This window comes from Triturus cristatus, chromosome 1_2 (genome assembly GCF_964204655.1).
Source record: "Triturus cristatus chromosome 1_2, aTriCri1.1, whole genome shotgun sequence".
Classification (NCBI taxonomy): domain Eukaryota; kingdom Metazoa; phylum Chordata; class Amphibia; order Caudata; family Salamandridae; genus Triturus; species Triturus cristatus.
In genome coordinates, this window is record NC_140580.1 from 304,460,163 (window position 1) to 304,487,399 (window position 27,237).

A 27,237-nucleotide genomic window follows, 5' to 3' on the forward strand; every position below is an offset into this window, starting at 1 on the left:
ATATATTACCTACTGGCGGTCGCCAGTAGGTAGTTATAGTTAGGACCCCTTTTCCATAGGAAATCCGCAACATTCTATTTTGAATAACTTTGGCGCCGGTCGATGAATCCTCGCGAATTTCTCAAAATAGGTGGGGCGCTACGCTCCGCTCCTACCCTGAAAGTCTCGGGGGGATTCGTCAAGCGGGGGCTGAGATAAAAGGGGGGTCCCAAAACGCGTTTTTCCCATGCATTTTTCCATAGGACCTTTAGAACGAGCTACAGCCCGAACGGCTGAACAGAATTACTAGAAATTTGGCAGAGAGGTAGCCATAAGGTCAAGGAAGTGCCTTTTGCAGGTCTGGTGTAAATCTGTTCAGTATTTCCTGAGTAAATAGCATTTAAAAGCATATATATATGTGGGCGGAGCCTAACCACACATCTCATCCTGAGATCTGATTGGCTGTCAGCACTTCATCCAAGAAGTGTTGGCAGCCATCTTGGGACAAATATACATGATAGCACCTCATTAAAAAGCATTGCAGTTAATAGAAGGTTTTAAGACTTTAGTTACATTATAAATCATTTGTTGATGGTACCATACTCATTTTAGGAATTGTGGTATGTTCTAAGGTGATTTCACCATGTGAAAAAGCCTTCTTCTGGGATATCATGATTGAGAGAAAAATATTTTCTCATGCTTTTACCACAGAGGTTTGGAAGGTGATCTATAGGCTAAACTGAGAGCTTATTTTCTGTAAATTCACATTATCTTTCTCAGTCATGTGAGAATGAAGTCTGATATTCTCAGTAAAACATGTACATCCAACAAGGGCAGAGACTGTCAGTTGATTCCTTTGTGTTCTACTGCAGCTTCCCAGAGTGTTCCAAAGAACTACTAGAGCGCTAACAGTCCTACTTATGATAAACGTATGGCACACCTGAAGCCATCTTGCTTGGATTAAAGTGGTAACTCTTAAAACATTTAATTTAAAAAGGAACAAAATGAGGGGGTTCATTTTTCCATAAAAAGTATGATTAGTGCTGCAGAAAGAAAAATTAGGGCACATTTTGAGTGACTTCTCAAATCCTCTTCTATTTCATTAAAAAATTCTGACATGCAGACTGAAACATGCACTTTCAATACCAGCAGCAGTTTTCCCTGGTGAGCAGTAGCTTTACTACAGTGATCTAATGAGCAAAAAGAGTGCTAACATTCTGAATTTATGGCAAATGTGTGACACATCTGAATGCCTTCTTGATGGAATCAAAGTAAAAAACTGAAAGTATTTCCTACTGAGGAGACTGCAGTAAATGAGGAAATTAGGAAACTTCATAACAAATAAGTCTCCCAAGATGGCCACCAGAGACAAAAGAGCCCAAATGTAGCCCAAATATCACCCAGATGTAGCCCAAGTATAGCCCAATGACAGAATGTCCCAGAATGTTCTTAAAAACAACTAGAGCGCTTACTGTCTTCATTATGACAAAAGTATGGCACACCTGAAGCCATCTTGATTGGAATAAACTGGTAACACTTAAAACATTTAATTTAAAAAGGAACACAATGAGGAGGTTCATTTTGCCATAGAAATTATGATTAATACTGAAGAAAGAAAATGAGGGCACATTTTGAGTGACTTCTCAAATCCTCTTCTATTTCATTAAAAAATTCTGACATGCAGACTGAAACATGCACTTTTAATACCAGGAGCAGACTTCCATGGTGGAGTAGTTTTACTACAGTGATCTAATGAGCAACTAGAGTGCTAACATTCAGAATTTATGGCAAATGTGTGACATATCTGAATACCTTCATGATGGAATCAAAGTAAAAAACTGAAAGCATTTCCTACTGAGGAGACTGCAGTACATGAGGAAATTAGGAAACTTCATAACAAATAAATCTCCCAAGATGGCCACCGGAGACAAAAGAGCCCAAATGTAGCCCAAAATCAACCAGATGTAGCCCAAATATAGCCCAATGACAGAAGTGTGCAAAACACTTATTATTTTGTGTTTTTGCAGTGTTATATAGTGCAGACTTGTCAGGTATTGGAGTGCTTTACATGAGCATTGGTTACATCACACAAGAACAAATTCATTTTGGTTGTAGACATGGGGAGACTAAGTGATTTGACCAGAATCACAGAATGTCGAGCTGAAGCAGAAACTTCAACCTGGTTCCCCAGTTGCAAAGTCTGCAGTTCTGGAAGTAACACCACATCCTCTCCCCTAAGTGCAACATTTAATCAAGTGGTCAACTGGATAAAAAAACATAAAGATAACAAATAATTTAAAAGTGCTTTGTCGCTATTTGAAAACTCAGAAAATATGTCCTTATTTTAGTCTTTTAGAGCACTAACCATAATTTTGATGCCAATAAGACCCTCTCATATATGTAATTTCTAAAGGAAATGCTCTAGGTATTACAGTTTTGATTACATCAAGATGATGTCAGGCGTTCCACACTTTTGTAATAAATATAGAATGTTAGCAATCTAGTTGTTCATTAGGATACTGTTGAGAGGCAGAGGCCAGGGGCACGGACTCTGAAAATTGAAGGCAGGTAGGAGGGTGCAAAGGCAACAATTTAACCACACTGAGCAGGCAGGAAGGGCCGTGGAAGCACAACAGACTATGGAGGGCAGTGGAAAGGGGGGCAGGGGCAACAAACCAACAATACAGGACTTGCAAGAGAGGCTGTTGGAGGGAAGATCTATTACGGGTCAAGGAAGCTAGGGGCGGTCCCCAGATCCCCGGGAGCCACCACAGAACTGAGCAGGAGAGTGAGTCAGGGACAAAAGGGGCACCTTAATTTGAGCCGGGGTGCCTAGGAACGCTTGCTCCAAAAATGAAGAAAACAGACATATGAGACATGGAATTGGAGGCAGAATACAATGGCAGTTTAATGAGAAGATGCAACTTCAAAGAAACCGCAGAATAGAGACATAAAGTACAAAAAACAGAATCCAGATAATCATACAGCTGTCATAATATTCTCTGTATCTCAATTAATGTACTGACAGAGAGAGAGAGAAAACACATCTATAAATGCATCATGAGAAACAAGTTACACCAAGGAAAATGTTACCTAGGAACACTCACGTTTACTCTTAGAGCAAGCATTCCTGCAATTACAATACAAAATCTTTTAAATGCAAAAGTAAAGAGAACAATGGTTAAACATAACATGACATTTCATATAGGTAAAATAGAATAAGATACTTCAAGCAAAGCAGAGCAAGACATTTTAAGCAAAGGAAGACAAGAGCTCCCAGCTCTTGGGGAAAACCTGCACTGCCTGTTAACCTACATACAGACGGCGAGGTAGTCCGTCGATATCTGTGGGTGCTCCCTTTTTATATCATTTTGTGGGCTCCTTTGCACGCTACATCTACCTACGTATGCTACCCAAAAGCTTCGACTGCAGATTTTACCAGACATTTCGTCATTTACCCACTTAATGCTGACAATGGACTGGGTGAAAAGGTCAGTCTCTCAGGCCAATCGCTTATCGTAAGTTCCATAGAGCAAGCAGAAAATAATGGGTATTGTACGGGAATTCAATATATTCATGTATAAAATCTCCTCAGTTCTCCTAACTTGACGCTCTGCGGTTGCCACTTCCTTAAAAGCGTGAAACCTGCCCAGGACGCAAGTACCAGTCCAGGATGCAGCCTACTGTATGTCGACAGCTTCAGGGGGATGTTGAACTTTGATACCGAGCACGGAGCACTCGGGTAGGGTGGGGGCTACTAGTTTGGATCAGAAGGCCTCGCAGACCTGCCTTCAGACTGCTATACACTAAAATTGCAGAGCTATGGTCAATTTAACAAAGAGGCCTACATATTGAACAGAAGGGCCTACACAGGGGTTTTATGCTGGCTGAGTGGTAAGGATGTCTCAGGATAATTATATAGCAATACAGGACCCGCTGGTCAATTTAATACGGCCTACAAATGCAGCTGGCAGGGCAAGGACAAGGGTCTCATACTTCAGGTGTGGACAGAACGGGCCAGGGGCCCCCTGTGATACAAAATCTACCCTCCTTCAAGGCTGTGGCAATGTAATAGACCATTGTGGGCAGAAGGAAGAGGCAATGGTAGTACAACCATACATGCCAACAGACCCGATTCAGCCAGGAAACGTCCAATGTTTTTAAGCTCAAATGGGCTTTATTTGATCTGTCTCCTGTCTACAATATCCTCTTTTTCAATGTAACTCAAAGGGGAAAATCAATACCCCAGTTTTTTTTCAAAATCTCCCTCTTACCAAGTTCAAAATGTTCGCAAGTATGGTACATTGGATCATGGAAGGAAATGGGATAGGGACATGGACTTGGATAACAGAGGACAGGAGGGACATGGAGAGGTGCACCAAACTGACCCTGCAGGGCAGGCATCAGGGTTTGCAGCAGCACAATACACCACACAGGGCATGCAGGACGGGAGTGCAGCACAACAATCCATAGAAAGCAAGAGGGAGGGGACAGGACCATGCACATGGACAACAGAGAACAGAGGGGCAAGAGGCAATGGTAGCTAGCTGACCATAATGGACAGACAGGAGAGAAAGCTGCAGCATAACAGACCATAAAGGGCAGGAGGGACGGATCAGGGGCATTACAATGGAACAGACAAGCCAGGAGGGAGGGAGTAGGGCTGGGGGCAAGGGGGCAGGGCAGGAGCAGCAAGATAGCCATGGAGGTCAGGCAGTGGGCACTAGAAGCAAGACACACCATGTAGAGCAACAGTGAGACTGTGATGGCATACACACAGACCATGGAGGGAAGGTGGGAGGGGGTCAGGGGCAGCTAACTGACCACACAGGGAAGGTGGGAGGGGCCATGGCAGCACAGAAGACCATGCATGGCAAGTGGGAGGGTTAGTGGCAGCACAATGGCTATGATGGGCAAGAAGGAGGGTGGAGGGGCATGCACAAAGGACAATGGAGGATAGAAGGGAGGGTCAGGACCTGTGCACAGACAAGAAAGTTCAGGGGAAGGGACCTCACAACAGACCACACGGGGCAGGCAGGAGGAGCAGTTGCAGCACAACAGACCAGGGAGGGCAGAAGGGTGTGGCAGTACAATGGACCATGTAGGACAGGAGGAAGAGGATAGGGGCATGGCATGTGGACAGGCAGGGTGGAGGTGGCAGGGACAGGTTACAGTCATCTGACAATTCTAGGCAGGTGGGAGGGGAGTGGCAGCTCAACAGAACACTCAGAGTAGATAGGAGTGGCAGGTCCATGGGACATGGTGGGCAAAAAGGATGGAGCAGGGGCATGCACAAAGACATCGGAGGGCAGGGGGAAGGAGAATAGGGGCAGCAAGCTAAGCACAGAGTTTAAGCAGGAGGTCAATGATGGGGCATAGAATTGGGCAATGGAGGGCAGGAGGACTGGACTGGTACATCATACTAAATTGAGGGCAGTGGCAGCACATCAGACCATGCATGGCAGGAGGGAGGAGGCTAGTCCATGGATTCACACAGCAGAGGATAGGGAGGAAGGGGATGGGGCAGCAAGCTAACTGTTCAGAGAAGGCGGGTATTAGGAACTTTATTGTTTTTAAAACATTGTGTCTGTGCGAACTACTTAAAATATGAACAAGTATGCAGCATAATCTCACTTTTATTCAGGAAGAAGAGGACGTTTGTGACTGTGACTCCGGGCTCACTTGGCAGAAACACCCCCTGACCCTCCACCCCCTATCGCAAAATGTAATGCCCGTGAAAAGGGTAGGTGAACACAGTGTTATATAGAACATAGTCCTGAGAGCATGATTGAAAATGAAAACTAGATATAGTGTATGGTATAAACTATGCACCAAAAAGTGTGATATAAGATGAACCGGGCGTGAAATATAATTTGCAATACATTGTGCGCAATGACAGATTCATTGGAGAACGCGAGATAGCACAGGCACTAGCGCGTGCTATGCGATATGCGCCTTGGAGTGTAATATGCACAGGGCAGTGTTGTGTAACCTAACTAGTCTCTAAAGTTGTAATATAAAATATGTGCTGGGGAGTGTAACGTTGCATATGCACTGTGACAAATATATGGATCCCAGATTGTAATATGTATGGCATAGCACTGTGCGTTATAACATAGGCATCGAGAAAGGCACGTTAGATGGGGCAATATAACCCGTGCGAAGACAAGTGTGGCATGACATATTCACGGGGTGGTGTTACAGTGCACATGGGCTAGAGAGTGTCATAGCATATGCACTAGCTAGTGGAATACAACACAGAGGTGTGTGGCACTCGGCAGGCAATGGTGGGTGTAACACAGCATTGGGCTCTGTCAGGAGCACGCTGTGACTCTCAAGTGATGTTCGTCCCCTTTCCAGAGAGTAAAATAAAAAGTATTACACATCCGGCAGTGGATGTGTGTTTTATTAACCGTGAGGGGGGTTTCTTGCATAGTTTTGGTCGAATTTTTGTCGAATCCCCTTTGAATGGCTTGGTGTGCATGTGTATTAAATGTGCCCGTCAATAGCTACCCATGTTTGTATAAATAAACGACAAGGGTGTCTACCAGGATTAGGCACGGTAGGGCATCAGACATGTCAGAGCTTCACTAGTGGTGTAAATACATTCCACGTGGATTCATTGCATGCATAGTCGCCTTTTAATGAATATCACGCAAATCGTCATGGTGATAGGTACGTACGGTTTGTCCAGCATGTCCTAGGTGTGTCTATAAATATATATTTTTTAAAAATAATAAAAAACAGTGGCCGGCCCTGGGGATTGGGGTCAAAAAAATATAATTAGGAGACTGGCCCTGGGGGATGGGGTCATCAGGGCCAATAAATTAGAATAAGAAGGGGAACCAAACAGCCCCCCTTCTTAAAAAACTAAACTAAATAAAAGACTGGCATCGTGCCGGAGGCCATGCCTCCTCCGTGCAGCACTCTGCAAACGCGCCCCCAACAGGCATCTCCAGTATGCGCCAGGGAGCTGCGCTGCAGCCAGGTGTTCTGAGGCCAAGCCCCTTTTTACACCTCTCTGCAACGCAGCTCTGTGGCGCTTACTGGAGGTACCTAGTGGTCTAGTTTGACCCTAGGGACCCTTAGGATTCAGGGGGACTCTCAACTTAGAACAGCCACAGGGCGCGTTTACACAGTGGTGAAGGAAGGGGACGGGGCCTGAGGTGACGTGTGCAAACACGCACTATGGCATGTTTTAAATTGGGGATATAATTTCCCTTCAATACTGAGGGCCCCTGGGGGCTAACTAGCCCACCAAGTGCTTCCAGTAAGCGCCACTGAGCTGCATTGCAGAGAGGTGGTCCAGGCCGTGCCACTTTTTACACCTCTCTGCAACGCAGCTCTGTGGCACTTACTGGAGGTACCTAGTGGGCTAGTTGGACCCTAGGGACCCTCAGGATTCAAATGAACTTAATCTCCCAACTAAAAATGGACACAGGGCGTGTTTACACAGTGGTGAAGGGAGGGGACGGGGCCTAAGTTAATGTGTGCAAAAACGCCCTGTGGCCTGTTTTAAGAGGTAGTTTTAATCCCCATGCCCTATTATACACTAGGGGCTTACAGAGGAGGTCATGCTAATCACAGGGGGACCCCAACGCATAATGTTCCCTAGTGTATGTAGGTGTTTTCACTGTATTCTAAGTGTCTTTTAACATAGCACTGGCTCTAGGACTGGTTAGTCAGACTCAGTTACCACCAGTATCCGTCTGAAAAAGTTGAGGGTACAGGATGATTTTGCAACAAGGCTTCTTTCTGCTCTTCTTTTTGTTCTTTCTGCACGTTATCCTTCTTCCTGCACTTATCTTCGTATTTGAGGACTTCTGTTGCTTCTTTCTGCACTTCTTTTGTTTCTTTCTGTGCATTTTTTCTTCTTTCTTCACATGTCCTATCTCTGTAGGCATAGTTAGAAATTAGCATTTAAAAAACCTTTGAAATTCACTGAAAAAACCATGGGTTTCACACACGTTATAGTTAGGAATTAGCATTTAAAAAACCTTAGAAATTCAATGAAAAAACCAAAGGTTTCACACATGTTATAGTTAGCTGGACATTTCACTCGTAAAAAACCATTGAAATTCCCCCGTTATAGTTAGTTCAGCTAACTATAACTCGCGCGCCCGCAATGCACTACTGATGACGTCACATATTACATCACTCATGACATGGTCACTGACATCACTCATGACATCACTGATGACATCTCAAATGACATCACTGATGACATCACTGATGACATCATCCAGTGATTGTGTGTTTTTATGAAAATTATATATTTTTTATATTTATGTATATCTCAAGGTCAAAGGAAGAATAAATGGGTATATAAGTGTCTAAATGGATACTTTTTTTTGGAATTTTTTTTGTGTAACTGACTGTTTAAGTGTATCATAGTGAATACATGGCTTACTGAGTAATCTTTAACTATTTAAATATCTGTATCAGTTTCTTACTTTGTGTATAAGTGGCTGCATGGGTTGGTGAGTAGCTACATGAGTGTCTATATAGGTTATTAGTTGGTTTTTTATCACTATGAGTGTCTGAGTTTCTGTATGGTTCGGTGGGGGGTATTACTTAGTGCATAGGTGCATGAATGAGTGACTCACTGTTTGTATGTGTTGAATACAGCATGTGTGCAGGACTGTATGGGTGGATGAGTGTGTGCATGGGTGTGTTAGTGAGTGAATGACTGTCTCAATAGTGTCTTTATGAGTAACTACATATGTTTTAAACTAGTATATGTGACTATTGGTGTATATAAGTGAGTATATGTGAGAGTGAGAGATTGGAAGAGTTCCTGTATGAATAAGTATGTGTTTCTATAAGTGATTGTTTAAAAGAGTAAGTATATGTAAGTTTCTGTAGAAGTAAGTGTGGTGGTGTGTGTATAACTGTATATGCAAGTAAATGGATGATTGATTCTTTATTAGCATGAGTGACTATGTGTGTGAGTTACTCTATGGATGAGTGGCATTGTGTAACGGGATGTACAGGTGTATGAGTACATATGATGAGTGAGTACATGTATGAGTGACTGTAGAGGACTGTTGGTGAATTACTGTATGTGTATGTGGTTCTTAGAATTACTGAATAGGTTGTTGTAACTGATATTGATATGTTCATTATTTTGAACATTTTAGTTTCTATTTTTGAATGTGTGTTTCAATGGTTATATTAGGGGGAGAGGAGGTCTGCCACTCTATCACAAGGATGATGTCATCAGTGATGTCATCAGTGATGTCATTTGAGATGTCATCAGTGATGTCATGAGTGATGTCAGTGACCATGTCATGAGTGATGTAATATGTGACGTCATCAGTAGTGCATTGCGGGCGCGCGAGTTATAGTTAGCTGAACTAACTATAACGGGGGAATTTCAATGGTTTTTTACGAGTGAAATGTCCAGCTAACTATAACATGTGTGAAACCTTTGGTTTTTTCATTGAATATATATATATATCAGTCAACCTTTCCTTGAACGATCCGCTTAGTCCTGGATCAAGAAGGGGACGGACTCCAGTAAGTTGTACCCAATTCAATTTATTTTTTGTTTGTGCGCTCTGCCGCCATGACGCGTTTCGGGCTCAACAGCCCTTGATCACATGACGAACCCCTCGTGAAAGTCCCTTTTAAAGTGACAGTGCATAATTGTTTGCCATTGACATAGAAGAAAGATTTTACCATGGTGTGGATGCTTTCAACATACTAAATCTAGTCATGGTTACTTCTTATAATTGTAAAATACAATACTAGACTTGTTCCTCATTGCTTCATGATTTATACAGTAATGCAATATGATTTAATATAATATGGTGCTTGAGCTATTGGCTCATATAACACTCAGTGCATTTGTGAATGTATAAATACATAAATAAACTGCACATATAAAACCAGAGCAATACAAATGGTAAAAAGCATGTTAAAAGCAAGGTTTGTTAAAAAAAATTTCATTTTAAGCAATTGCTAAGCAGCATGGTATTATTCTAATTGTGCAAAACGGCAAGTAAAGTGCATAGTTGTGCAAAATAGTGCAATGGAATCACCTGTGCATTTGTCCAATTGTTTTCAAAGAATTTTTTTCTCTATAAAGCGTGATTCATAGGAATGAAATGTAGGTCAAGGGAAAAGATAAACACAGGGAAAAGAGGGGGAGAGAGAAGTGGCGGAAGGAAAATTACAAATATGTTTAAAAATATCTGTGTTGTGTGTAGATAACATTATCTTTCAGTGGAGAGCCTTGGACGAAGAAATCTATATTATTTAAGTTTCTTGTTGCTCAGTTAGCTATAGATTTCTTACAGCCACGTATAGAGATCTTCCGTGGTGTTAAGCCCCTGTGGGCTTTTGCTGTCCAGTTCCAATATGTATTTGGTCTCCAGTTTTCTGAGGAGAGCCTCACGATCACCGCCTCTTCTAAGAGGTGGAATGCAGTCAATAGCAAAATATTTAAGGAATTGTATGTTGCTTGCGTGGCAATCCCTGAAATGTCGGGCCACCGGATATGAGGTGTCTATATTGGTAATTGCATGTAGGTGTTGGAGAATTCTCTTGTGGACCTGCAGCTTTGTGGATCCCACATACTGCAGTCCACAAGAGCACTCCAACATGTAAATGGCAAATTCCGTTTTGCAAGACATGTTTTTGGTGATCATGTGTGGTTTTTCCTCAAAAGGAGTGATGAATGATGTTTTGTTTATTGCGTGTCTACAAGCTTTACAGGTTGGGCACTTAAAAAAACCTCTACGTTTAGTTAGCCAGTTTGTTATAGATTTAATTTCTGGACTGCTGTTAACCAAGAAATCACTGGTGGATGGTGCCCTTCTGAAAGTAATGGTCGGGTTGGATGGAATAATCTCATTCAATTGTGTGTCTAGGTGTAGCAAATACCAGTTGTTCTTGATGATTTTGCTGAGGCTGTCTTTTTGTTTGTTATACGTTAGGATTAGTCTTATCTCATCTATTTTGTTGGTACCAGTTTGACTGCTCATAGATTTAGTTTTACTGTTTGATGGTTTGAATAGTAAATCCTCCCTACTCATGGACCTAGTCTTTTGTATAGCCTCCTCAATAGTTTTATTGCTATATCCTCTTTGCATGAATCTATTTTTGCTTTCTTGTTGTGCAATTGCTAGGTCATTTTCAGTACTGCAGATTCTTCTAATCCTTAGCATCTCACCATATGGGATGCTGTGAATAGTGTGTTTGGGGTGAAAGCTTGAGGAATGTAGCGTGGTGTTACCTGCAGTGGGTTTGCGATACAGTTTTGTCTGAAGCTGGTTATTTGCTACATATACCTTCACATCAAGAAAACAAACCTCAGTAGTGTCAATTGTACTGGTAAAATGCAAATTGAGATTATTGTCGTTAATGTCATCTATAAACCTCAGAGCTTCACTTTCACTGCCACACCAAATTATGAAAAGATCGTCAATGTAACGCATCCATTTTATCACATGATTAGTCATTGTTGTAGCATGTGTGGTTTTTAAAACAGTCTCTTCCCAATAGCCCATATGGAGGCAAGCATAACTTGGTGAAAAGCTAGCCCCCATAGCTACTCCTCGTAGTTGCTGGTAGATTTGTTGATTAAACATAAAAAAATTGTTGTTTAAACAAAACTGGATAAGACTGATCAACATTTTATTGTGCTGATGGTATTGGATCAGTCTATTTGATAAGAAATATTCCACCGCTCTCAGTCCATCTTTATGGTTGATTGAAGTGTAGAGGTTAGCAACGTCCAAGGTTATTAGAAGATAATTGCCATTCCACTGGAAATTGTATATTTGCCTGAGGAAATCAGATGTATCTTGGACGTATGATGGTAGTGCTTGGACTAGATCTTGTAGGAAAGAGTCTATGTAAATGGATACGTTTTATTGCAGAGTTTTCTGTAATTTATGTTGTTGTATTTTGGGAAGAGGAACTGAGAAAAAGTATTAATGGATGTCTGTGTGACTAATGCCTTCAATTTACACTGCAGACAGCAGTGTTCACAATTCAGATTGAGTCGGTATTGTAGATGACTCAGTCCTGTAAGAAAAGACATTGCTGCAGTGCGCTCTGTCCGCATCATGCCTACGTGTCATCGCAGGCTCCGCACACGCTTTTTCTTGCTTAACATACGCCAAACTGTGTAACTCAAGTCCACCTTATGTAGATGTGGGTCCTTGCTGACCACTCTTTCTGGCCTACACTGCAGACAGCAGTGTTCACAATTCAGATTGAGTCGCTATTGCAGATGATGCAGTGTTGATGGCAACAGACAGTGCTGCTAGTACGGACCGCTCGCAGCACGCTTCATCGCTGCCTGTGCACTTGCTTATGTGGCTATCTGAGTGAACTAGAACTGCTGGACCCTTTATGATACAACCTTTTTGTGTATTATTTCAGATCTCTTGCCTTTGTCTGAATATAGCACAAGTTGTGGTTCTTTAACGATAGAATGTTTTCTGTATTATTTTACATCTACTGTCCCTACCTTACTGCAGCACAAACTATTGACTCTTTTATTATTGAATCTCTGTGTGTGATCCAATGATTACTGTTGTAGTTGATGCTAGCAGCAACCATTCTCTGAGGGCTGGTTTACATTCACCCCACACGCATCCAGCACAGACGTCACTGGCTATGCGACCCTGGTAATAAAAAGGAGTTGAGCGCACGTACCCGTACCCAGTTCCACTATCTATCTGTGTCCGTGTGTTCATTATCTATGGATGATAATGCCCCTGGGCCGTACCACATTACATTGTGCTGTGGATAGCGTATGCAAGCATGTTACCTCTGGCAGTGGGGAAAACTTTGGTTATATAAGTTTTAGGTGTGTGCCTATCACGGGTGGAAGGCTACTTTACAGACCATGAATATTGATGAAGATGATGGTTGCATGTTGTGTGTAGTGTAAGATATGTGTATATAGCAAAACGTTTTCAAAAAAGTTCTCTAAGCAGAAGAGGTGTGTCTCATCAAATGCTGTAGAGAGAATGACTAAAATGGGTGGTGTTTTCCAACTGGTAGAATGGGAAATGTTATGAACCAATCAAATACTTTTTTTTAAGGTCACATGGCAATCGCGCACTCAGCACGCAAGGAGACCACACCAGACGCGATTTTGAGAAAATATATTTACTATAATATAAGTTTATTACAGTTAGAAATGTACAAATGTTTAAAATATTTTAGATTATAGCTTGCTATCATATACACTTTAAAGTTATGTAGATATAGTTTTGAGACATACAAAAAAATGAGGGAATGGCGTAACTGGCGCTGCACCATACGTCTATGATGTAACACAGGGCCTGGCAGCGTGCAGTCGTCGCATATGCAACGCGCAGCAGGCGCGACCCCATATGTACATGACGTAACGCACGGCTTGGTATTGCGAACCCGTCGCATACCAGAGTAGCAGCTTGCGCGACCTCATACGTATATGCTCTTACGCGGGACGTGGTGCCATGAACTCATGGGATACGAAATGCACATCATTTCAATATGGCGGATAGGATTTGCGTGCTGATGGAGCTTGGTAGACTACCGGTACAGGACTCTAGTTTTCTCAGAATTTTTTTTTTATATAGATTCTTTTTTTGAAGATATAAAACATTACATAATTTTTAAAGTTAAAAAAAGGTTTATAGAGTTCCAAAATATTATTAAAAAATTAGAAAAAATATAGGTTTTATAAATATTAAAAAGCAAATTAACATTTAAAAAAACCATTGAAATTAACTGAAAAACCCATAGGTTTCAGGCACTCAGGCACGTTATAGTTAGAAATTAGCATTTAAAAAAACGTAGAAATTCACTGAAAAAACCATAGGTTTCAGGGACGTTATAGCTAGTTGGACATTTCACTCGTACAAAATCATAGAAATTCCCCTGTTATAGTTAGTTCAGCTAACTATAACTTGCGCCCCCGCAATGCATTGCTGATGACATCACATATTACATCATTCATGACATGGTCAGTGACATCACTGATGACATCACTGATGATATCTCAAATGACATCACTGATGACATCATCCACGTCAAAATCTGATGCAACTCCTCACACTCTAATATAACCTTTGATACACCCACTATAAAATACAGACTACCATTTTCGAAACCATCGACACACACATACCAGTTACTATATACGCACTCACTGATTCCTAGGTCTACACACACATCCACTCATTCACCCATACAATCACTCATACATACAGTCACTCATCAATACAACACTATCAAATGCACTCATACACCTATACAGACACTCATCCACTGCCAGTCATCCATTGAGTTACTCACACACCTAGTCAGTCATGCAAAGAATCAATCACACTCCCATTTCCTCACCTATACAGTTATACACACCACACCTCACTTATTCAAACATATACTAACACATACTTACTCTCTTATACAATCACTGATACCAGTACAGACTCATCCATACAGCCACTCTCACAATCACTGACTCTAACGTATAGTCATTTATATACTCCAACTCTCACATACACTGCCTTTTACATATGTAGTTACTTGGACATGTACCACTGAGACATCCAATCTCTCACTAAAACACCCATACACACACTCACCCACCCATACAGCTGTTTCCACATGAACTCTTGAACCCATACACCCAGTGAATCAACCACTCACACATCTATGCATAGAGTCACACACCTCCCACCCACCCACACACACACTCAGTCTCCCATACAAATACTCAGGCAACCAATCAATAACCCATATAGACACTCATGTAGCTACTGACCAACACATGCAGCAGCTTACACAACAACAACAGACATACTGATACACACATTCAGACAGTATAGTCACTAACCCATGCATTCAGTAAGGCACATTTAATCACTCACTTATACCATCAGTCACGCACCTACTAAATCCTTCATCCAGACACTTATACACCCACTCATTCTTCAATACACCTTGGCATATATATAAAACACATTTAAACTTTACAGAAACACACAGTCACTGGATGATGTGATCAGTGATGTAATTTGAGATGTCATCAGTGATCTCACTGACCATGTCATGAATGATGTAATATGTGACGTCATCAGCAGTGCATTGCGGGGCGTAGGTTATAGTTAGCTGAACTAACTATAACAGGGGAATTTCTATGGTTTAGTACAAGTGAAATGTTCAACTAACTATAACGTCCCTGAAACCTATGTTTTTTTTTCAGTAAAAAAATTAAAAAAAAAAAAATATATATATATATATATATATTTGCACACAATCTTCCTAGCCAGGAAGAAAAACGGGCCGCACTCCCAAGTGAGCAAGTTGTCAGGAGGCATCGAAACGCGTAGATCAAGCTCTGCTAAGCCCTAATGTTAAGAAATAAATAACTGCGTGAATTGTCACTTTGGGAGTGCGGCCTGTTTTTCTTCCTGGCTAGGAACATTGTGTGCAAATTAAGGAGCGGTGTGGTTCAACCGCAGGGGAACGCACCCACAATGAGCGCTGCACAAACCGGCTAACAGGAACCAGTTTGGAGGACATACATATATATATATATCTTATGTATATCTGCCATCTATGTTTTGTACCATTTTACTATGCTATTTTATCAGGCTTTTATAGAATTTTTAGATGTGTTTTTATCAAAAGTATCACTGGGGCTCCGGTTTTACTCGAGATTTTAAACAATCTATTGATGACATGATCGCCGATATAAGCATGAGGGACTGGTTTAATACAATACTTGCACCTAGCTTCTCTACATTGATTGATTTTCATATGATTTTAATATGGACATTTTATCAATATGTATTTTAATCATTTTTGTCGGTGTTCGAATTTAATCTAGTACATGTATATATATATATATATAAAAAATTTTAGCACTCGCACTTGCACTATGTTTACATATTTATTATTTTATTGTAAACTGCGAACTTTGCACATTTGCCCGTATACAAATACTTATATTGTAAAATTTCCAACAATATGCCAAACAATATTGTGTACTATGTTTACAATTGAGATTTCAGAAATTGGCGGCATTTGTAGTCTGTTTTCACTGTTTTATCACCGATATAAAAGCTCTAAATGGCCGCAAGCATGTCATGTGATCAAGACAGTTAGTTACTGTCGAAACACGTAATGCTGCTACTAAGCCAAAATTGCTGACAACTTGAGCAATAAACTGCACTGAAACCTTCAACACGCTGTGGTCTGTACCTGTTTTTTCTGGAAATCCGAGAACAGACGGGACGGTGATACTTTGTATACATTTCGGGGAAGTTTGGCCGTCTTCTCCTCTACGGACCCTCTCTTCGTAACGGGCTGGCAGAATCATACAGCCAGCATCTGCAAGGAACTCGGAAGGAGTATTTCTTTCAAGCCAGCCCCCCGCAGCCAAATTTGAGGCACGTCAACGCTTTCCCGCGCATACCCTGCTATCCGGACTCAGCCAAAGACTCAACGGAGGTCGGAGGACGCCGACGAGAAGAAGGAGTGACTCCGGAAGGGTAAGCGGCTTTAGCTACACCTCACAAGCGGCTTACAGGCGGGTGACTGAGATTTCGTGTTTGAAACATCGCCAGCGCTGTGTGTAACATATTCACACTAATAAACAAGCGCAATAGTGCAGATACTCTTTGCCACATACAGCAATAATATCACAAAATGGCTACATCGGCAGACGCGCTGCGAGCCAGAGAAGCTATAGCGGATGCTCTATTTGCAAGTCTTCCAACTACCGACACAACCCACAATGGTAACAAGGATGGTCCAGGTGTCGATCATGACGTTAAAGACAGAACTGACTAAATGGTGGGAGAAAAAAAGCCTGGAGAAATATAAAGAAGTGGGCCGTGTCCCACGAGGTCTTAGAATACTGACTGCACCTTCATTTGAAAACCCTAATCCCTCAATGTTGAAAGAATGGGCGAACAACAATCTGGAAGCATCCATGAATATGGTATCAATCTTGATAAAATATGCTGAAATTGATAGAATTGAAATCCTAAAGAAAATTGAATCTTTAAATACAATATTGGATGCACATGAACAGAAGGATTTCATTAAAAAATATCGTGAAGACATAAAAACAAGACTAACAAAACACGAAGAAACAATTAAAGCAAGGAAAATATGGAAGTTTTCAAGGGATAAAACCGATTATGAAACCGGAAGGGTATTCACATTCTCAAGAAAATTTGACAACGCCAAAAGACAAGCTTTGACTGCCAAAAATACTATGGTCAATAATGAAGTCCAAGAAATAAATAATACACCAAGTACTGACACCAGCCCTATGAGCAGCAATTGTGATTCAGATGATAGTGCCACAAACAACCATTTAACAAGACTCCCAACAGACTACACTCCCTCGGAGGAATTGGGGTTTCTCATGGACGATCGTCGCCACACATTACGTTCACACGATCCCAAGAGGACAAATGCCGGGAAAACAACTTCAGGAGAAAACAAAGGAGAAAAGCCCAGAGGCACAGGAAGAGGCAGAGGGAGCAACAACAGGGGGAGAAAATGGTAACGTCAGAATCAAAGCAATTAGCCCCAGACAACACCGTTATAAATTTATCCAACATCGAACTAACGGTAGCAGAACTACAACTACTTTCACTGGGTCTATCTTTTTGTCCAGGCGAACGTTTCAAATACCCACAAACAAGAGTCGACGTCTTTAAATTTATAAGAAAACTAAAATTGAAAAAACATTTCAAACAAAACAAAGTGTTAGAAAAAACCACCACCATAGGAACTACTAACACCATTGATGAACTGTTTCAAGTGTGCGACATCCCATTACTCCGCTCAATGCACGCCCTAGCACAAGGAGAACCTAACGCCACCCAAACAACACAAGATTTGTTAGCAATGGGCATACAAGACAATGCAATCATTCCAACACCATTTCGACCACCGTCATCATTCATCCCGATGATGCCCCGGGATGCAATCGATATTTTCAATGATTGCGTTACAGAAGACCTGAAAAAATTGAATTAAAAAACTTTACGCACAAACAGACAAAGAAAATATAAGGAAGTACAATACTCTAAATTGATACGAAAACTTCAATCACATGAAGACCTGATTATCAATAACTCTGACAAAGGGGGTAACATTGTCTTATGGCCACGACAGATGTATATGGCGGAAGCACACAGACATTTGGGAGACAGCGAATGCTATGTCAAAGCAACTTTCAATGACTTAAAAAAACCAAAGAAAGAGTATTCAAAGACCTTTCCAATTGGAAAAGAATGGGACTGTTGACCAAACATGAATTTGAATTTCTAAAGAACGATTATCCTATTACCCCGGTAATTTATTTCATCCCCAAAGTTCATAAACAGACTAATCCAGTCACAGGGAGACCTATAATATCAGCTCAAAAGGGACTCCTAGAAAACATGTCCAAGTATGTGGATTTCTTTCTACACGAACATGTGGAGAAATTGGATTCATATATTCGAGACACCAACCACTTCTTATCCAAACTTAAGACTATTGAATGGCATCAAGAATATATCTTTTTGGTTATGGACATTAGTTCCTTATATACAAGCATTGGACACTCAGATGGCAGAGCTGCCAATGAATACTATTTGTCTAAGCGCCCCAGTATGTTTTACCATCACAATGCAATGCTCCTTGACATGATTAACATATGTCTAACAAACAACTTCTTTATTTTCAACAAGGAAGTGTACCAGCAGCTACGCGGGGTGGCGATGGGGGCATGTTTTTCCCCCAGCTACGCTTGTCTCCACGTAGGCTGGTGGGAGGAATGTGTCCTCAGAACCACCCACATCAAGCTGTTTGATACTCATGTCATTAGATGGTGGCGATTTATAGATGATGTGTTTGTCATCTGGAGGGGAAACAAAGAATCAGCTCTCAAATTTGTTGAAACTATAAACGTCAATAATCTAAACCTGAATTTCACGGCAGATATAAATGATAAGTCCACACAGTTTTTAGATACGGAAATTTACATCAAGGACAATTGTATCCATACATGTGAAATGTTTTTTCTGGAAATCCGAGAACAGACGGGACGGTGATACTATATATATATATATATATATATATATATATATATATATATATATAGCAGTCAACCTTTCCTTGAACGATCCGCTTAGTCCTGGATCAAGAAGGGGACGGACTCCAGTAAGTTGTACCCAATTCAATTTATTTTTTGTTTGTGCGCTCTGCCGCCATGACGCGTTTCGGGCTCAACAGCCCTTGATCACATGACGAACCCCTTGTGAAAGTCCCTTTTAAAGTGACAGTGCATAATTGTTTGCCATTGACATAGAAGAAAGATTTTACCATGGTGTGGATGCTTTCAACATACTAAATCTAGTCATGGTTACTTCTTATAATTGTAAAATACAATACTAGACTTGTTCCTCATTGCTTCATGATTTATACAGTAATGCAATATGATGTAATATAATATGAGGCTTGAGCTATTGGCTCATATAACACTCAGTGCATTTGTGAATGTATAAATACATAAATAAACTGCACGTATAAAACCAGAGCAATACAAATGGTAAAAAGCATGTTAAAAGCAAGGTTTGTTAAAATAAATTCCATTTTAAACAATTGCTAAGCAGCATGGTATTATTCTAATTGTGCAAAACGGCAAGTAAAGTGCATAGTTGTGCAAAATAGTGCAATGGAATCACCTGTGCATTTGTCCAATTGTTTTCAAAGAATTTTTTTCTCTATAAAGCGTGATTCATAGGAATGAAATGTAGGTCAAGGGAAAAGATAAACACGGGGAAAAGAGGGGGAGAGAGAAGTGGCGGAAGGAAAATTACAAATATGTTTAAAAATATCTGTGTTGTGTGTAGATAACATTATCTTTCAGTGGAGAGCCTTGGACGAAGAAATCTATATTATTTAAGTTTCTTGTTGCTCAGTTAGCTATAGATTTCTTACAGCCACGTATAGAGATCTTCCGTGGTGTTAAGCCCCTGTGGGCTTTTGCTGTCCAGTTCCAATATGTATTTGGTCTCCAGTTTTCTGAGGAGAGCCTCACGATCACCGCCTCTTCTAAGAGGTGGAATGCAGTCAATAGCAAAATATTTAAGGAATTGTATGTTGCTTGCGTTGCAATCCCTGAAATGTCGGGCCACCGGATATGAGGTGTCTATATTGGTAATTGCACGTCGGTGTTGGAGAATTCTCTTGTGGACCTGCAGCTTTGTGGATCCCACATACTGCAGTCCACAAGAGCACTCCAACACGTAAATGGCAAATTCCGTTTTGCAAGACATGTTTTTGGTGATCATGTGTGGTTTTTCCTCAAAAGGAGTGATGAATGATGTTTTGTTTATTGCGTGTCTACAAGCTTTACAGGTTGGGCACTTAAAAAAACCTCTACGTTTAGTTAGCCAGTTTGTTATAGATTTAATTTCTGGACTGCTGTTAACCAAGAAATCACTGGTGGATGGTGCCCTTCTGAAAGTAATGGTCGGGTTGGATGGAATAATCTCATTCAATTGTGTGTCTAGGTGTAGCAAATACCAGTTGTTCTTGATGATTTTGCTGAGGCTGTCTTTTTGTTTGTTATACGTTAGGATTAGTCTTATCTCATCTATTTTGTTGGTACCAGTTTGACTGCTCATAGATTTAGTTTTACTGTTTGATGGTTTGAATAGTAAATCCTCCCTACTCATGGACCTAGTCTTTTGTATAGCCTCCTCAATAGTTTTATTGCTATATCCTCTTTGTATGAATCTATTTTTGCTTTCTTGTTGTGCAATTGCTAGGTCATTTTCAGTACTGCAGATTCTTCTAATCCTTAGCATCTCACCATATGGGATGCTGTGAATAGTGTGTTTGGGGTGAAAGCTTGAGGAATGTAGCGTGGTGTTACCTGCAGTGGGTTTGCGATACAGTTTTGTCTGAAGCTGGTTATTTGCTACATATACCTTCACATCAAGAAAACAAACCTCAGTAGTGTCAATTGTACTGGTAAAATGCAAATTGAGATTATTGTCGTTAATGTCATCTATAAACCTCAGAGCTTCACTTTCACTGCCACACCAAATTATGAAAAGATCGTCAATGTAACGCATCCATTTTATCACATGATTAGTCATTGTTGTAGCATGTGTGGTTTTTAAAACAGTCTCTTCCCAATAGCCCATATGGAGGCAAGCATAACTTGGTGAAAAGCTAGCCCCCATAGCTACTCCTCGTAGTTGCTGGTAGATTTGTTGATTAAACATAAAAAAATTGTTGTTTAAACAAAACTGGATAAGACTGATCAACATTTTATTGTGCTGATGGTATTGGATCAGTCTATTTGATAAGAAATATTCCACCGCTCTCAGTCCATCTTTATGGTTGATTGAAGTGTAGAGGTTAGCAACGTCCAAGGTTATTAGAAGATAATTGTCATTCCACTGGAAATTGTATATTTGCCAGCGGAAATCAGATGTATCTTGGACGTATGATGGTAGTGCTTGGACTAGATCTTGTAGGAAAGAGTCTATATAAATGGATACGTTTTCGAGTAGACTTTGCTTGGCCGATATTATTGGCCGTCCTGGTGGATTTTGGATGTCTTTATGTATTTTTGGTATGAAGTAGATTACCGGCATAATGGGATGATCTTTTTTCATAAATTTGTATTCATCTTGGTTGAGAAGGCCAATGCTTTTCCATGCTAATAGTTGTGTAAAGAGTTCATTTTGCGCCTGTGTTGTTGCTTGTTTGTTGCTAATCCTGTAGCATAATCTATCGTTTAATTGATTCATTGCTTCATCAGTGTATTGTTGCAGGGGCCATAACACCACATTTCCACCCTTGTCTGAGTTGCGGATGACCACTTTGTCTTGTTCCTTCAGTTTTTTGATTAATTGATTGTATTTTTGTTGTTGAAAAGAATACTTATTCTTTGTGCATGCCGTCTTATAATTCAGTTTTTTTATTTCCGCAACCACTGTTTCACTGAATATGTCAATGTTATCTCTAGGTAGGATTGGCACAAACTTAGATTTAGGTTTGAAGTTGGTTTTGGGCCTCTGATCTGTATTAAGGTGTTGTTGTGCCAGGATAGATTGAGAGGAGGGGGACAGGGTGCTCACAGGTACGTTGTTTTCTAAGTCCTGTAGTACACCTAGGGTGTGGACATCGGATATGGCTAGTTGGATGGTTTCCCCTGGTGGGTTCATATTAGTAGAGATATCCGGTTCTTTGCTGGTTTTGAGAGCGTGAAATCTACGGAGCTTGAGCTTCCGTATAAAATGATAAATATCCGCTCTGGTTTGTGCATAGTCGATGTTGGTTTCGGGACAGAAAGAAAGTCCTAGTGCAAGGAGTTGTTCTTCTGCTCTGTCTAGATTGACATTGGCTAGATTGATGATGGTATTAGGTGATTGGAATTGTAGATCAGTTACCGCCGCCAATTCCTTTTCTGGGTTTTGTTGAATCTCCCTTTGTTTTTTCCTTCTTCGTTTCCTTCTTTCATTTCTTTTGGAATTTCTTTTTTGGTTCCTGTCATTTGAAGATTTCTTGGGCGCAAGGTTTGGCGCCGCTCGTCCCGTAAAAAATGGAGTTCGTCGACTAGCGTATGTTTGGAGTTGGTTGTACATCACTGTATTTAGACACCTATTACCCCATGTCTTCTTCCATTAATCTTTAGCTATACATATATTACAAATATTTATTTTTCAGAAAGACACATATGTCATCAGTGATGTAATATCTGACGTCATCAGCAGAGGATTGCGGTCGCGTGAGTTATAGTTGCCTGCACTAACTATAACGTGGGAATTTCATTGTTTTTTTACGAGAGAAATGTCCAGCTAACTGTAACATGTGTGAAACCTATGGTTTTTTAAGTGAATTTGCAAGGTTTTTTAAATGCTAATTCCTAACTATAACATGTGTGAAACCTATGGTTTTTTAAGTGAATTTGTACGGTTTTTTAAATGCTAAGTTATGTATTTATTTATATATTTTTTTTCAGGTTTTTCACCGTGCGCGCACGGTGCGCGCACGGTGCGCTTCGCACTCCGTGCACGCGCTGTGAGCGTTTGGTTCGCTTCGCGCACCGAACACCCACGATGCGTTGTGCGTGCCGTGCACGTACGGTGCGCGCACCTCGTGCTTGTTCGAAAAAAAAAAGTAAAATGTTTTTTTCACCCTGGGGGGTCCTTCGGTGACCCCCTGACGAAGGCTAGGAGGTCAGGAACTGTCCACCCTGCCCCCTTTTCACGTTCTCCACCTTTGTTTTTCACTGCCTCAGACTTCGAGAGACAAAATGGCGGCCGACACTTCCTGATTTCGACCGAATCGAATGTTTACTGACATCTAACAGCCAATCAGAATTGCGCTCGCGCACGGCATCGTGCGCGTACGGTATGCTTACCGTACGCGCACGGTGCGCGCCTATAGATATATATGTACTTTTAACTGCAATTTTCTCAGAAACTACTGAACAGATTGACTCCAGATATCTAAAAGGCACATCCCTGAACTGAGGACTACATCTATGCCAAATTTTAAGTAATTCTGTTCAGCCGTTCAGGCTGTACCTTGGACTAAAGGTCCCTATGGAAAAATGCATGGGGAAAACGCGTTTTGGGACCCCCCTTTTTTCTCAGCCCCCGCATCATTAATCCCCCGAGACTTTCAGGGTAGGAGCTGAGCGGAGCGCCCCACCTATTTTGAAAAATTCGCGAAGATTTGTCAACCAGCGCCAAAGTTATTCAAAATAGAATTTTCAGATTTCCTATGGAAACACGGTCCTAACTATAACTATCTACTGGCGACCGCCAGTAGATAATATATCCTACCAGCTATAGTTAGGACAATGCTTCCATAGTAAATTAATGATTGATTTGCCTATAGCTTTGGGTTTGTTTGACCAATCTTTATAACATTTTCCCAAAAAAGTGTCAAGGTAGGTTCTGGTTGTCATGGAAAGTTTACGGGTGATCCATGCCTTGGGGACCCAGAACTTGAGGCATGAAATAGAGGTACGCTTGTAATGTTAATTTCCATAGGAACCTTTAGCCACACCTACAGCCCAAACCGCTGAACAGACTTACACCAAATTTAGCAGAGAGGTAGATGTTGTTTCAAGGAAGTGCCTTTTGCCTATTTGGTGTAAATCTGTCCAGTATTTTTTGTGAAATTTAAGCTGAAAATTATAGTGATATCTCTGGCAGCGGATATTTCGCGGTGCTTTCGCGAGCAATCGCAAATGCACGTGCCAACAGGAATGTTCTGATTGGCTAGATGTAACCTGATCAGAAAGTTGTAGCTGGCATTTTATCTATTGGGAATGGTTCCCGGGGCTGAAAATTTGTGTGAAAGTCCACATAAGGTGTCTGAGTAGAGGTATTCTGACCCCACGTTTGAGAAATGGGGGTGTTAATGACACAAGTTGTGTGTCCAAAATGGATTTTTTTTAAATCATGCGCAATATTTGCACCGACAGTGCGAACGCCAGCTTGGCCCCTCCGTGTACCATCTCTGGGACATCGCGACAATCATCGACATTGCGACATTGCGAATATTGATGGGAATATTTTTAAAAAATATCAGTGAATCATTAATACGCAATGTTACAGAGATATTTACATTTTGATAAATGTTTTTATAGAGTTATTTATATTATGTACTGTGATTGTTAGAATTCATTATATAGTTATAATTTTTTTATTAGGTGGTGGCAATTGAATTCCTGCTTTTGCTTTCTGCTTTTGTGATGTAACGGCGGGAATCGCGATGACCAACGAACTCAGGCCTCACCGCTAAAACGGAAAATACATTTTTGAGATGGTTGTTCTAGACATACACTAGAAAAACATAAGTTTGAAGTGTACAGTAAGAAACCTCTGGTGTGTAAAATACTGTTATTTATGTGCATATATGTGTTTTCACTTTATGAAAAAGGCGTGATCTTCGCAGTTAACGACGTCATTACGATGTCCAAAATAACAACGAAAATAGAAAATAGTTCTTAAAGATGGTTTTTAATGAAACTTAGTAGAAAAATATGAGTTTAAACATGCTTTGAAAGAAGTATGTATATATTAATATCTGTAGTGCAATGTTCAGAATGGATTTTTTTACATATTATTTTTGGATGTGTTAGTGGCCATTTAATTTCTGCTTTTGTTTCCATGTTTGTGATGTTTCCGGGGGAATCACGATTACCAATGTCATAACAATCTCCGGAGTCACCGTAAAAAGATAAAAGAGGTTTTAGGGATGGTTTTTATAGAAACTCTTTACAAAAACTTGACTTTAGAGAATACTGTAAGAAACCCCTAGTGTGTAAAATACTGTAATATGTGTGGATATATGTGTTTTAAACTTTATGGAAAAGGCACGATTGTCGCTTTTAACGGCGTCGTTACAGCCTCCTGAATAACAGCAAAAAACAAAAATAGGTCTGAAAGATGGTTTTTAAAGACACTTAATACAAATATATGAGTTTAAATATGCTTTGAAAGAAGTAAGTATATATCAATATTTATGGTACAATGATCAGACTGGATTTTTTTACATATTATTTTTGGATGTGTTGGTGGTCATTAAATGTCTGCTTTTGTTTCCGTCACGTTGGCACGAAAACAAAAAAATGTCAAGAAAAAAAACAATGCTTATTAACCCACTGAAGAAAACAAAAGCTTATAAAAATACACACTATAGAGCCATTTTAGATAGAAAATACAATTTAAAAACCTTAGAAATTCAATAAAATAATCATAGGTTGCATGGATGTTATAACTGGCAAATAGAATTTGAAAAACCTTAGAAATTCACTGAACAAATCAAAGGTTAGAGGGGAGTTATAGTTAAGAAACAGAGTTAAAAAAAACCTTAGAAATTCAGTGAAAAACCAAAGGTTACAGGGATATTATAGTTAGACTGACATTTCACTCATATAAAACCAGAAACATTCAGCTGAGCTTACTATAACTTGCTGATGACATCTCAAATGCCATTACTAATGATATCACTGATGGGATCATCCACAGAATCCCCCATGCACCCACTCACACCCCATCTAACCTTTCATATACCCACTCCAACTTCCACACTACCATTCTCAAAACCATTGACACACCCATACTAGTACTTACACACCCTCTCTCTGATTTATAGGTCTACACACACCAACTCAGTCACCAATACAGCCATACACCAGCTCGCTCACTAATACAACAACTGATATAACCACTCATACACGCATACAGCCACTCACACACTGTAAGTCACTCACACACCTACTCACTTACTTAGAGAGTCACTCAACCAGTCTTTTACTCATCTCTACAGTTATACACACTCATTCACTTATTCATACAGATATTAACACATACTCACTCACCTATACAGTCACTGACACAAGCACAAATTCACCGATCCAGCCACTATCACAATCTCTCACTCGCACATAGGCACTCATTGTAAGGGTGCTCAGAATCTTCTGCAGGAGCGTCAGGAACCTGAAGATATATCTCTGTCTTCCCCTGCGGCCTTCCGTCTCTATCAAACCCTAGAGAACCGGATGACACGCCAAGGGAAAACAGGGTGAAAAAACAAGGGAAGGAGGGTATGACTTCAGAGGTAGTGTTGCGGAGGGTCCAAGGAGGTGGGTCTTCTCTGGATGCACACTGTAATAGAAAACCTAATCACTCTTCCCTCTGGCACATAAACAGTAAACCATGAACATCAGCACGCCCACCTACCACTGGGGTCTGGATCTCTTGGCAGGACGGGGAATCACCAATATTGGAAATACCAGGTACACAGGAGAGGACAGGCATAGAATGACCAGTTTTCCTAAATCACATAAGCAACAAGTCAGCAGAAATTATGTAATGGTAACATCAATCACATCAGAGCTACTATAGGTCCTTCACTCACTCATGGAGACCACTCCAACTCCCCTTCCTGGTATTTACAAATGACAGGTACAATGGAACTTCTTTGGATGTGGGCTACGACCTAACAGGAAAGCAGCAGGCAATAACTATTAGATTCACTCATACTTAAGGTAACTGTAAACACATAAGAAAATGGAGCGCATTGCGCTGTTACCGTGTTTCAGTCGTGCATCGGCTCTTACTTCGTGGTTCACGCTAGCAGCCCCCTTGTATTAGTGAAACTTCATTCTCCGAGGAGAACTATCCCACCATTCTTAAGGAGGAGAAATGAACCAGGGTTGTGAGATATGGGGGTGACTGATGTGGGACGTTGTGGATCTTC